Source organism: Anomaloglossus baeobatrachus, chromosome 1, assembly GCF_048569485.1.
Source record: "Anomaloglossus baeobatrachus isolate aAnoBae1 chromosome 1, aAnoBae1.hap1, whole genome shotgun sequence".
NCBI classification, from domain to species: Eukaryota; Metazoa; Chordata; class Amphibia; order Anura; family Aromobatidae; genus Anomaloglossus; species Anomaloglossus baeobatrachus.
This window is the reverse complement of record NC_134353.1, coordinates 553074560-553084758: the sequence shown is the minus strand read 5'-3', so window position 1 is coordinate 553084758 and position 10199 is coordinate 553074560.

Sequence of the window (10199 nt, the reverse complement as noted above, 5' to 3'; positions counted from 1 at the left end):
ACGTTTCCATTCACACATTCTGGCCTCTCGCCAGCTCCTGTTGAAGTGGGCCATGACGAGATTGTATGTACAGATGCCCAAATATTTGAGCAGCCACGTTCTCACGAAGTTGGCAACGTGTCTCAACAAGGGGTGGACGATGATGAGACACAATTGTCAGGAAGTCAGGAGGAGCAGGGTGCGGAAGAGGAAGACGACGTGGTGGATGATCCAGTAACTGACCCAACCTGGCAGGAGGATATGCAGAGCGAGGACAGCAGTGCACAGGGGGAGGGAGGCGTAGCATCCCAACAGGCAGTAAGAAGCAGGGTGGTGGCCCCAGGCAGACGTCAGGCAACTGTTCCCACGGAACAACACGACACAAGGTGCCTGTACAAATGTTAGGTCTTCCCGAGTCTGGCAGTTTTTTAAGTTGGCTCCAGATGATTCTAAAAAGGCCATTTGGAACACCTGCCGTGCCAGCATCAGCAGGGGTACCAAAACTAGCAGCCTGACCACCACCAGCATGATCAGGCACATGTCAGCCAAGCACCCGACTTTGTGGGATGTACAACAGAGTCGAGGAGCAGTGCTTGCTGATGTCACTGCTACGTCTTCGCTTGTTGTGCATGCGAGCCAATCCCCTGTCCATGCTGCCTGCGAACAAGCCTCCTCCGGCCCTGCACCTGCAGTTGCCCACGCAGAAATAACACCATCATCAAGCACGTCCTTGTCCCAGCGCAGCGTTCAGTTATCCATTCAGCAAACCTTTGAACGCAGGCGCAAATACACTGCCAACGCCCCACATGCCACACTTCTAAATGCTAACATTTCGCGACTGCTTGCGCTGGAAATGTTGCCTTTTAGGCTGGTTGAGACAGAAGCATTCCGCGACCTGATGGTGGCAGCTGTCCCACGTTACTCGGTCCCCAGCCGCCACTATTTCTCCCGGTGTGCCGTCCCCGCATTGCATAACCACGTGTCACAAAACATCACACGTGCCCTGAACAACGCTGTTTCAGCCAAAGTTCACCTAACCACAGACACGTGGACAAGTGCATGTGGGCAAGGCCGCTACATCTCGTTGACGTCACACTGGGTTAATATTGTGGAAGCTGGGACCCAGTCTGAGCGAGGGACGGAACACGTCCTTCACACACCAAGTTTTGCAGGCCCTACCTCAGTCAGGGTTTCACCCACACTCTACAGCTCCGGAATGTCATGCTCCTCAGCCTCCTCCTCCTTCTGCGCATCCTCATCCACTTTACCCTCCACACCAGTCCCAAGCTGGAAGTGTCGCGGGCGGAGGAGGGGACGCTGCGCTCTCCCACTGCTCGGGTCCGGCTGCCGCTGCTCTACGGCTGCTGCTGCTCGGTGGCTCGAGCGATGGCCGGATCCCGGGGACTCGAGCGGCGCTCATCGCCCGTGAGGGAAAAGGGGTCATTTGGGTTTTGGGGATATTGTCCGTGACGCCACCCACGGTTGTGGTGATTGTGTGGACACCACCGCTGCTCTGGACGGGGATCCCGGGAGCCTTTGACAGGGAGCAGCTTTGTTGTTATTTCTCCCCTCCGTGGGTAGGGGGGTTCGTTGTCCCGGGGCCCGGTGATGGGGTAGAGATGGATGACAGGCGGGTTGCGGGGCCTGATGAGGTGCAGGGTCGCAGGGGCAGCGCTGTGCCGCACGGCACGGAGGTACTCACTCAGCCCAATGATGATGACACAGTTCACGGTAAAACAAGTGGCTGGATGGACGGGTCCCTCGGACGGCTGCGGTTGTTCCTCCCTGAAGGTTAGTGATGACTGTCTCTCCCTGCACCTAAGTTCAGTGTTGGTAGTGATGGTTTCCCACCGGTAACCCACTCCCCGACCTGGATATGGGCCGGAGGAGCCCCTTTTGCCCACAGGCGCTGGCCCTGGGAGACGGTTGCCCTTGACGGTGGCGGTGTCTCCCCTTCACGGTTGGACGGTTGCCTTCTATCGGGACTTGGCTGTTTGGAAACCCTGAGGTCCCCTTCACTAACGGATTTGGCAAATTCGCGGCGACACCAAGCCTTGCCGGGATCCGAAAGGCCCCTGCCAATGGCGCTGGCTTCTCTTTGTATACCGGTCCGGTACGGCCGGGGCACCACCCGTCCACGGTCCTTACGGCAGACTCCAATCGGCCTCCACTGCAGACGGTCACCACATCCTGCCAACCTTGCTGTCCTGTCCGGGCCACACACCCGGACCAACTTCAGGCTCTTTGCTGTCACTTTTCTCCTCTCTACTACTTTCCTCCTTCCACTTCCTTAGCTTATCTCTCACTGCCTGTGTTTTCCCTCCTCCTTGGTGGGTGGAGACCAACCGCCTGGCTCAACCCCCTGGTGTGGACAACAGCCCCTGGGGAAGGCAACAAGGATTTTGTGTTTTGACTATGATATGCCTGCAGGGAGTGTGGGGTGTGTAAGTGTTGTGCTCTGTGGCCCCTGGCTTGTCCAGGGCGACACAGAAGCACTGCAGCACTGCCTCGGCGAAGCGGCAACAGGCTGTGCTGAAGCTAATCTGCATAGGTGACAAACCCCACAATGCAGAAGAGGTGTGGACAGCTCTGAAACAGCAGGCAGATCACTGGCTCACACCTCTGAACCTAAAGCCAGGAAAGGTTGTGTGTGACAATGGCCGGAACCTTGTGGCGGCTTTGAGGCGAGGCCAGCTGACACATGTTCCATGCGTGGCCCATGTGCTCAACCTCGTGGTTCAGCGGTTTCTAAAGTCATACCCAGAGCTGTCTGATCTGCTGGTAAACGTTCGCCGCCTGTCTGCACATTTTCGAAAGTCACCTAATGCTTCAGCCGGCCTTGCCAGCTTTCAGCGCCATTTGCATCTTCCGGCTCACAGACTGGTGTGTGATGTCCCCACGCGTTGGAATTCAACTCTGCACATGTTGGTCAGGATATGTGAGCAGAAGAGGGCAGTTGTTGAGTACCTGCATCACCTAAGCCGTCGGGAAATGGGTCAAACTCCACACATAACACCTGAGGAGTGAAGATGGATGTCCGACCTATGTACCATCCGCCAAAACTTTGAGGACTCCACCAAGATGGTGAGCGGAGATGATGACATTATTAGCGTCACCATACCGCTTCTCTGCCTTCTAAAATGGTCTCTGCTCAAAAAACAACCATGATGCATTGCAGGCGGAGCGCGATGAGTTTGAGCAAGAAACAGTAGTGGGTGTGGGTGATAACACACAGCCCAGCCTCGTCTCATCACAACGTGCATTGGAGGACTATGACGAGGAGGAGGATGAAGACATGGAGCAACTCTCTGGCCAAATTGAGGATATGACATGCAGTCATATCCTCGGTTCAGCGTGGCTGGCCAGAGGACAGGGTAGATGATGAGGAGGAGGAGGAGGGGGAGGAGGAGGAGGACAGCATGTTCAGTCATCGTGTTGGTCAGGATACTGAAGTGATGGCTGTTAAGAGTCTGGCACACATGGCTGACTTTATGGTAAGCTGCCTGTCTCGTGACCCTCGCGTTAAGAACATCTTGGCCGACAATCATTACTGGTTGGTAACACTGTTAGACCCACGCTAAAAGGAGAACTTTATGTCTCCTATTCCCGAGGCGGAGAGGTCAGGCAAAATGCAGCAGTTCCAGAAGGCCATAGTCACGGAAGTAGGCAAAGCATTCCCCTCACAAAACGCTAGCGGCATAGGTCAGGAATCAGTGGACAACCAAGGCGTACAGCCGAGAGGGGCACAAGTCCAATCCGCCAGAGGTAGGGGAACAGTCTTTAAGATGTGGGACAGTTTTCTCAGCCCCTCACATACCACAGCCCCTGAGGTGCGGGGTAGTGCCACAAGAAATCCTAAGTTTGCCCAGATGCTCAAGGAGTACCTTGCAGATCAAACAACTGTACTCCGACATTCCTCTGTGCCTTACAATTAATGGGTATCCAAGCTGGACACGTGGCATGAATTGGCTCTCTACGCCTTGGAAGTCCTGGCCTGCCCTGCCGCTAGCGTTTTGTCAGAGCGTGTTTTTAGTGCCGCAGGTGGAATCATTACAGATAAACGCACCCGCCTGTCAACTGTAAATGCTGACAGGCTGACTCTGATCAAGATGAACAAGGGTTGGATTGGGCCAGACTTCCCCACACCACCAGCAAATGACAGCGGAATTTAAAGTTTGTAACGGGAATTTGCCATGTACCTCCACTCACCCATGGTAACACACTTCTGGACTTTGGCTAATCGCTGGACTGCTCCTCCTTCTCCTCATGCGCCATCATGATGACCGTTACAATAGTTAGGCCGTTGTTTCAAGTATACCCCCAGTGGTAAATTTTTTCGCCCATTCTTTCAGAATGGGCATTACAACGACAGGAGACCCGCTCCTTTGCAATGGGAACAATGTTTTGAGGCCCTCATGCACATCTCTATCCAGGGACAATATGGAGCCTGACGCTGCCACCGACAGGCACACACGTGCGTTTTTTAAATGCAAGCACGGACGCAATAAGAACCTAACAGGTTTTTAGGAGCGACAATTACTGAGAAGTCTGACACTATCAGCCACTGCTGACTGACGTGTATTATACACTAGACTTGTGCGTTATATAATAGTTTGTGCAAAACGTGCACCTGTACGCTGCCACCGACAGGCACACACGTGCGGTTTTTAAATTCAAGCACGGACGCAATAAGAACCTAACAGGTTTTTAGGAGCGACAATTACTGAGAAGTCTGACACTATCAGCCACTGCTGACTGACGTGTATTATACACTACACTTGTGCGTTATATAATAGTTTGTGAAAAACGCACACAAGTGCACCTGTACGCTGCCACCGACAGGCACACACGTGCGGTTTTTAAATGCAAGCACGGACGCAATAAGAACCGAACAGGTTTTTAGGAGCGACAATTACTGAGAAGTCTGACACTATCAGACACTGCTGACTGACGTGTATTATTCACTAGACTTGTGCGTTATATAATAGTTTGTGCAAAACGTGCACCTGTACGCTGCCACCGACAGGCACACACGTGCAGTTTTTAAATGCAAGCACGGACGCAATAAGAACCTAACAGGTTTTTAGGAGCGACAATTACTGAGAAGTCTGACACTATCAGCCATTGCTGACTGACGTGTATTATACACTAGACTTGTGCGTTATATAATAGTTTGTGCAAAACGTGCACCTGTACGCTGCCACCGACAGGCACACACGTGTGGTTTTTAAATGCAAGCACGGACGCACTAAGAACCTAACAGGTTTTTAGGAGCGACAATTACTGAGAAGTCTGACACTATCAGCCACTGCTGACTGACGTGTATTATACACTACACTTGTGCGTTATATAATAGTTTGTGAAAAACGCACACAAGTGCACCTGTACGCTGCCACCGACAGGCACACACGTGCGGTTTTTAAATGCAAGCACGGACGCAATAAGAACCTAACAGGTTTTTAGGAGCGACAATTACTGAGAAGTCTGACACTATCAGACACTGCTGACTGACGTGTATTATTCACTAGACTTGTGCGTTATATAATAGTTTGTGCAAAACGTGCACCTGTACGCTGCCACCGACAGGCACACACGTGCAGTTTTTAAATGCAAGCACGGACGCAATAAGAACCTAACAGGTTTTTAGGAGCGACAATTACTGAGAAGTCTGACACTATCAGCCACTGCTGACTGACGTGTATTATACACTAGACTTGTGCGTTATATAATAGTTTGTGCAAAACGTGCACCTGTACGCTGCCACCGACAGGCACACACGTGCGGTTTTTAAATGCAAGCACGGACGCACTAAGAACCTAACAGGTTTTTAGGAGCGACAATTACTAAGAAGTCTGACACTATCAGCCACTGCTGACTGACGTGTATTATACACTACACTTGTGCGTTATATAATAGTTTGTGAAAAACGCACACAAGTGCACCTGTACGCTGCCACCGACAGGAACACACGTGCGGTTTTTAAATGCAAGCACGGACGCAATAAGAACCTAACAGGTTTTTAGGAGCGACAATTACTGAGAAGTCTGACACTATCTGGACTGTTTTAGACTGTGTACACCAGCCCCAGATATGATGAAGGCTGGTATACGGTCACCACTAGGAATGGCTATATACCCTGCCTGCCTGCCTGCCTGCCTGTATACTGCTACAATAGTCCTGACAAGGACTCTTCTGGTCACTAGCCTGTATTCCGACCTGGCTATACCCTGCCTGTATATAGCAACAATAGTCCTGAGAAGGACTCTGCTACTGTACTCCGACCTGGCTATACCATGCCTGCCTGTATACAACTTATTGTATGTCCTGAGAAGGACTTCTGGTCACACTGTTTGCAGCCCTGCTCCGGAACTAACTATAAAGGGCCGCAAACCTTTCCCTGAAGCAGCAACACTCTCCCTGCACTGACTGTTTGGATTGCTGTGAGCAGAGCACAGCGCGCCCGCCTGTATAAAGGCTCGGTCACGCTGTGCGGGCCGGCCATTTACTGCAATTCCACAACTAACAGGGCTGTGGCATTGCAGTGGTCTGCCAGCCAATCCCTGCATGAGGGCTGGCTCTCAAAAGAGCGCCAACATGCAGGGATAAAGACCACGAGTACAGCACGAGTATCGCGAGATTACTCGGTCCCCGCCGAGTAGCCCGAGTACAGTGATACTCGTGCGAGTACCGAGTAGTAACAAGCATGCTCGCTCATCACTACTCGAGATCCATTCAAGCACCTGCTGTTTTGGTGCCTCATCTACATTTGGTAGCCATGGTCGTGTTCGTAACAAAGGGATCATATCAGATTATCCACGGGGAGAAGTAGACATCTTATTTTGGCTGGAAGATAGTGTTACGAATCGGTGCCACCGTAGCCGCAAGCAGCCTGCTGCAGTTCCAGTTGCCTCGGGTCATCCAGCTGGCTGCTTCCTCCTCCACGTCTAAGTGTGGAGAGGCGGCTAGTGCGCATGCGTGTGCCAATTTACTCCAGCCACAGCCTAAGTCCAGTGTTTCGCCTAGTGAGCTTTCTCAGCCTGATTGTGCCATTCCTGAGGCTAAGTCCTCAGTTCAGGCTACTGAGCATGCTCCCACACTGCGAAAAGCCTCTTTGCACAGGTACTTGGACTCCGTGCCGTGTATAAGTCCTGTGTTATGCCTACTGAGCATGCTAAAGCTGATTTTCTGAGACTGTTGTTCAGGCTACTGAGTATGCTCAGGCACTTAGTGCATCAAAGGCTAGGTCCGGTAAGGACCTCACTGGCCATGTCTGTGAGGTGGCAGGCCCAGATAGGCCAGAGGGCATCAGGTGTCCTGATGATGTGGTCACTTAGGACTGGCTCGCAGATGCCCGTCCCTATAACTTGGCACCTCATCATTGTTCGTCAGACGATAACTGGTGAGGTTTTTGGTGCGTGGCTGCCATGAGGTCATCAGTGAAGTGGCAGTTCCGGATAGGCCGCTGGTTATATCACTGATGACGTGGGACTCTGCTATTGGCTCCTGGAGGTGCATTGTGGTCCACCCTGGGTTGGGGCGGACCCAGGTTATAAAAGGGGCTGGAGACAACATGGAGGTGTGCAGTCTTCTATTATGCTCAGACAGAGCACACCTCCATGTGTTGAACCCATTGCGGCTTTAGGACAGAGGTAGGCAGGGATAGGGCGTTGGTGCTGGACGCCACCACACTTGGTAACGCAGCACGGTTACAGCCAGCTCCTGTCCGACCAGTCCTGCTAGTGCAGCTCAGTGGCATTAACTGGGCTGCTGCTACAGCTGCTGCTGCGCCTGCTGTCCACAGGTGTGCCCCCTACGCACAGGGACAGCGTACCCCAGGGCCCCTGTGTTGTTAACAGGGAGTTCCTGGGCTGGGTGTGTGGACCCTGTGACGCTAACAGGGTTCACAGTCTCCTGATCCGTGTGTCGTCTAACTCGGGTCAGGATCCTATTAGTTTCAGAGCCACCCAGCTCTGTATCCTCCGCCTAACTTTCGGGTTGCCAGCATCTCCTTTTCCATCTGGGAGCACGGTGGACCCCAACTGGTGATTGGGATATATACCACCTTATCCTAATCTGCCAGTCCCCTCGTAACAGATGGTGTTTCTTCAGCAGATGTTACTGTTGCTTTACTACCAACCCCACGGACACAAACGTTTTTTCCCTTTCTAACACGCCTGTTCCCCTTTCCACCAACATCTGGCCTTTTTCCACTCTTTTTATACATTACCAAATTTGCAACTCTGCAGGGACACCCTACTCAATGCTGTCTCAGCACAGCAGCCAGCACTCAGTCCCTCAGATGTGAACAAGTAAACGACCATTTCCTCCTAGCCATGATGACAAAGCGGTGAGATTCATTCTGTGCACCACTGGTGTTTAGTGGAAAAGCTGATCTAAGATTGTGTAACAGCTTCTGCTGATACTCCTGCATACGTGCGTCCCTTTCTATGTCAGAAATTATTTCGCCAAATTTGGGCACAGACACTACTTAAGTGGCAGTAATTTTCCCACAGTTTCAAACTTAAAATGGGGACCACGGGGGAACACTATTCTCCTTAAGGAGACTTTGCAAGCCAGTCTGGCTGCCAGGTAAGGGGACTTATAGCTGCAATGCCCCTCTGGGAAATATAGCACAGCGCCACCTATTGGAAGTAGCGATCCTAAAAGTCACAAGTGGATTAGCGATCCACTTGTGACTTTTAGGATCGCTACTTCCAATAGGTGGCGCTGTGCTAGAGTTTGTCTCCTTTACTGGAGAGACAATTTAAACTTAAAATGGTTATTTTCATGAAGCACATTCCAAAATCCACAAGCCTTTAGTCTCCCCAGAATGACACAGGGGTAGAAAAGTCCTTGCAGATCCATGACTTGTTCATCTTGATGAACGTTAGTCTGTCCACATTATCACTGGACAGACACGTGTGCTTATCTGTCAGCACACACCCAGCAGTACTGAAGACACGTTCCGAGAGAACGCTGGCTGCGGGACACGACAAGATCTCCAAGGTGTAAGTGGCGAGATCAGGCCATTTTTCCAGATTGGACGCCCAAAATGAGCAAGGTTCCAGTTGCACAGTCATGACATCGATGTTCACTTGGAGATACTCCTGTATCATCCTCTCCAGGCGTTGACTATGTGTCAGACTTCTTGTGTCTTCTGGCCTTGCAAAGGATGGTGTAAAAAATTCATGAAACGATTACATAAAATTGCTGTTACCACCAGATACGGTGTTACTGGTACGGTTTGAGTGATGACTCCACAGTCCCATGGTTGGCAAGTTAGAAATGTGAGATTCACTCTGTGCAGCACTGGTGTTTAGTGGAAAAGCCAATCTAAGATTGCGTACCAGCTTCTGCTGATACTCATGCAGATGTGCGTCCCTTTCCATGGCAGGAATGTGTGACACCGCAGGAACGAGGAACAACACTGTACCTGCGGCCGCCCACAATGAGGATGGAATGAGGGGGGCGGGATATTCCGCCCGTTCATCCCCGCCCGTCCGCTTCTATTGTTCTATTGGGCGGCCACTTAGTGATGCCCCTGTGACACTGAAAGAACCTCCCCCTTAGAAAGGATGCGGTTCGCCGGCCACAGCGACGTTTCTAGGCAGGTAAGTCCGTGTGACGGGTCCTAACGATGTTGTGCGCCACAGGCAGCAATTTGCCCGTGACGCACAACCTAGTGATGTCGCTGCGTGTAAAGCCCCCTTTAGAGGAACAGATTGGTCACGTAAAGGAAATGCTGGATTTGCCTTTGAAAGAGCTACATGGTCATATCAATAGTTTGAGGTTTGATATCCTGCTGACAGATTCATTTTAATAAAAATAAACTCTTCTTTCAAATAGTCAAAATTAATTGTTCAGTCAATGGTCAGAGTTTGAGTTTGTCTCACTATGTGATATTACAGAAATTATAATTATTGACTACTTATGGCTACTCAATAGTCAATGAGTTACCAGGTCCCAGTGAGAATAGTGAGGAGGTCCTGAATTTGTACTGTATTTGCAATATAATGTGTTTTCTTTAAGAAATGCATTGCAGAGATGACTAATGTAATGTTTTCAGCTCTGGAATCACAAGTGTACTGGGATAACCAGGATGCTGTTTTCATATTAAAATATAACAAGATCTATTCTGATTGATACAAAGGCACTGGAATGCACAGAAATAATAGAGTCCCTTAAGCAATACTCAGAATGGGCCATACACCCTACTGAGA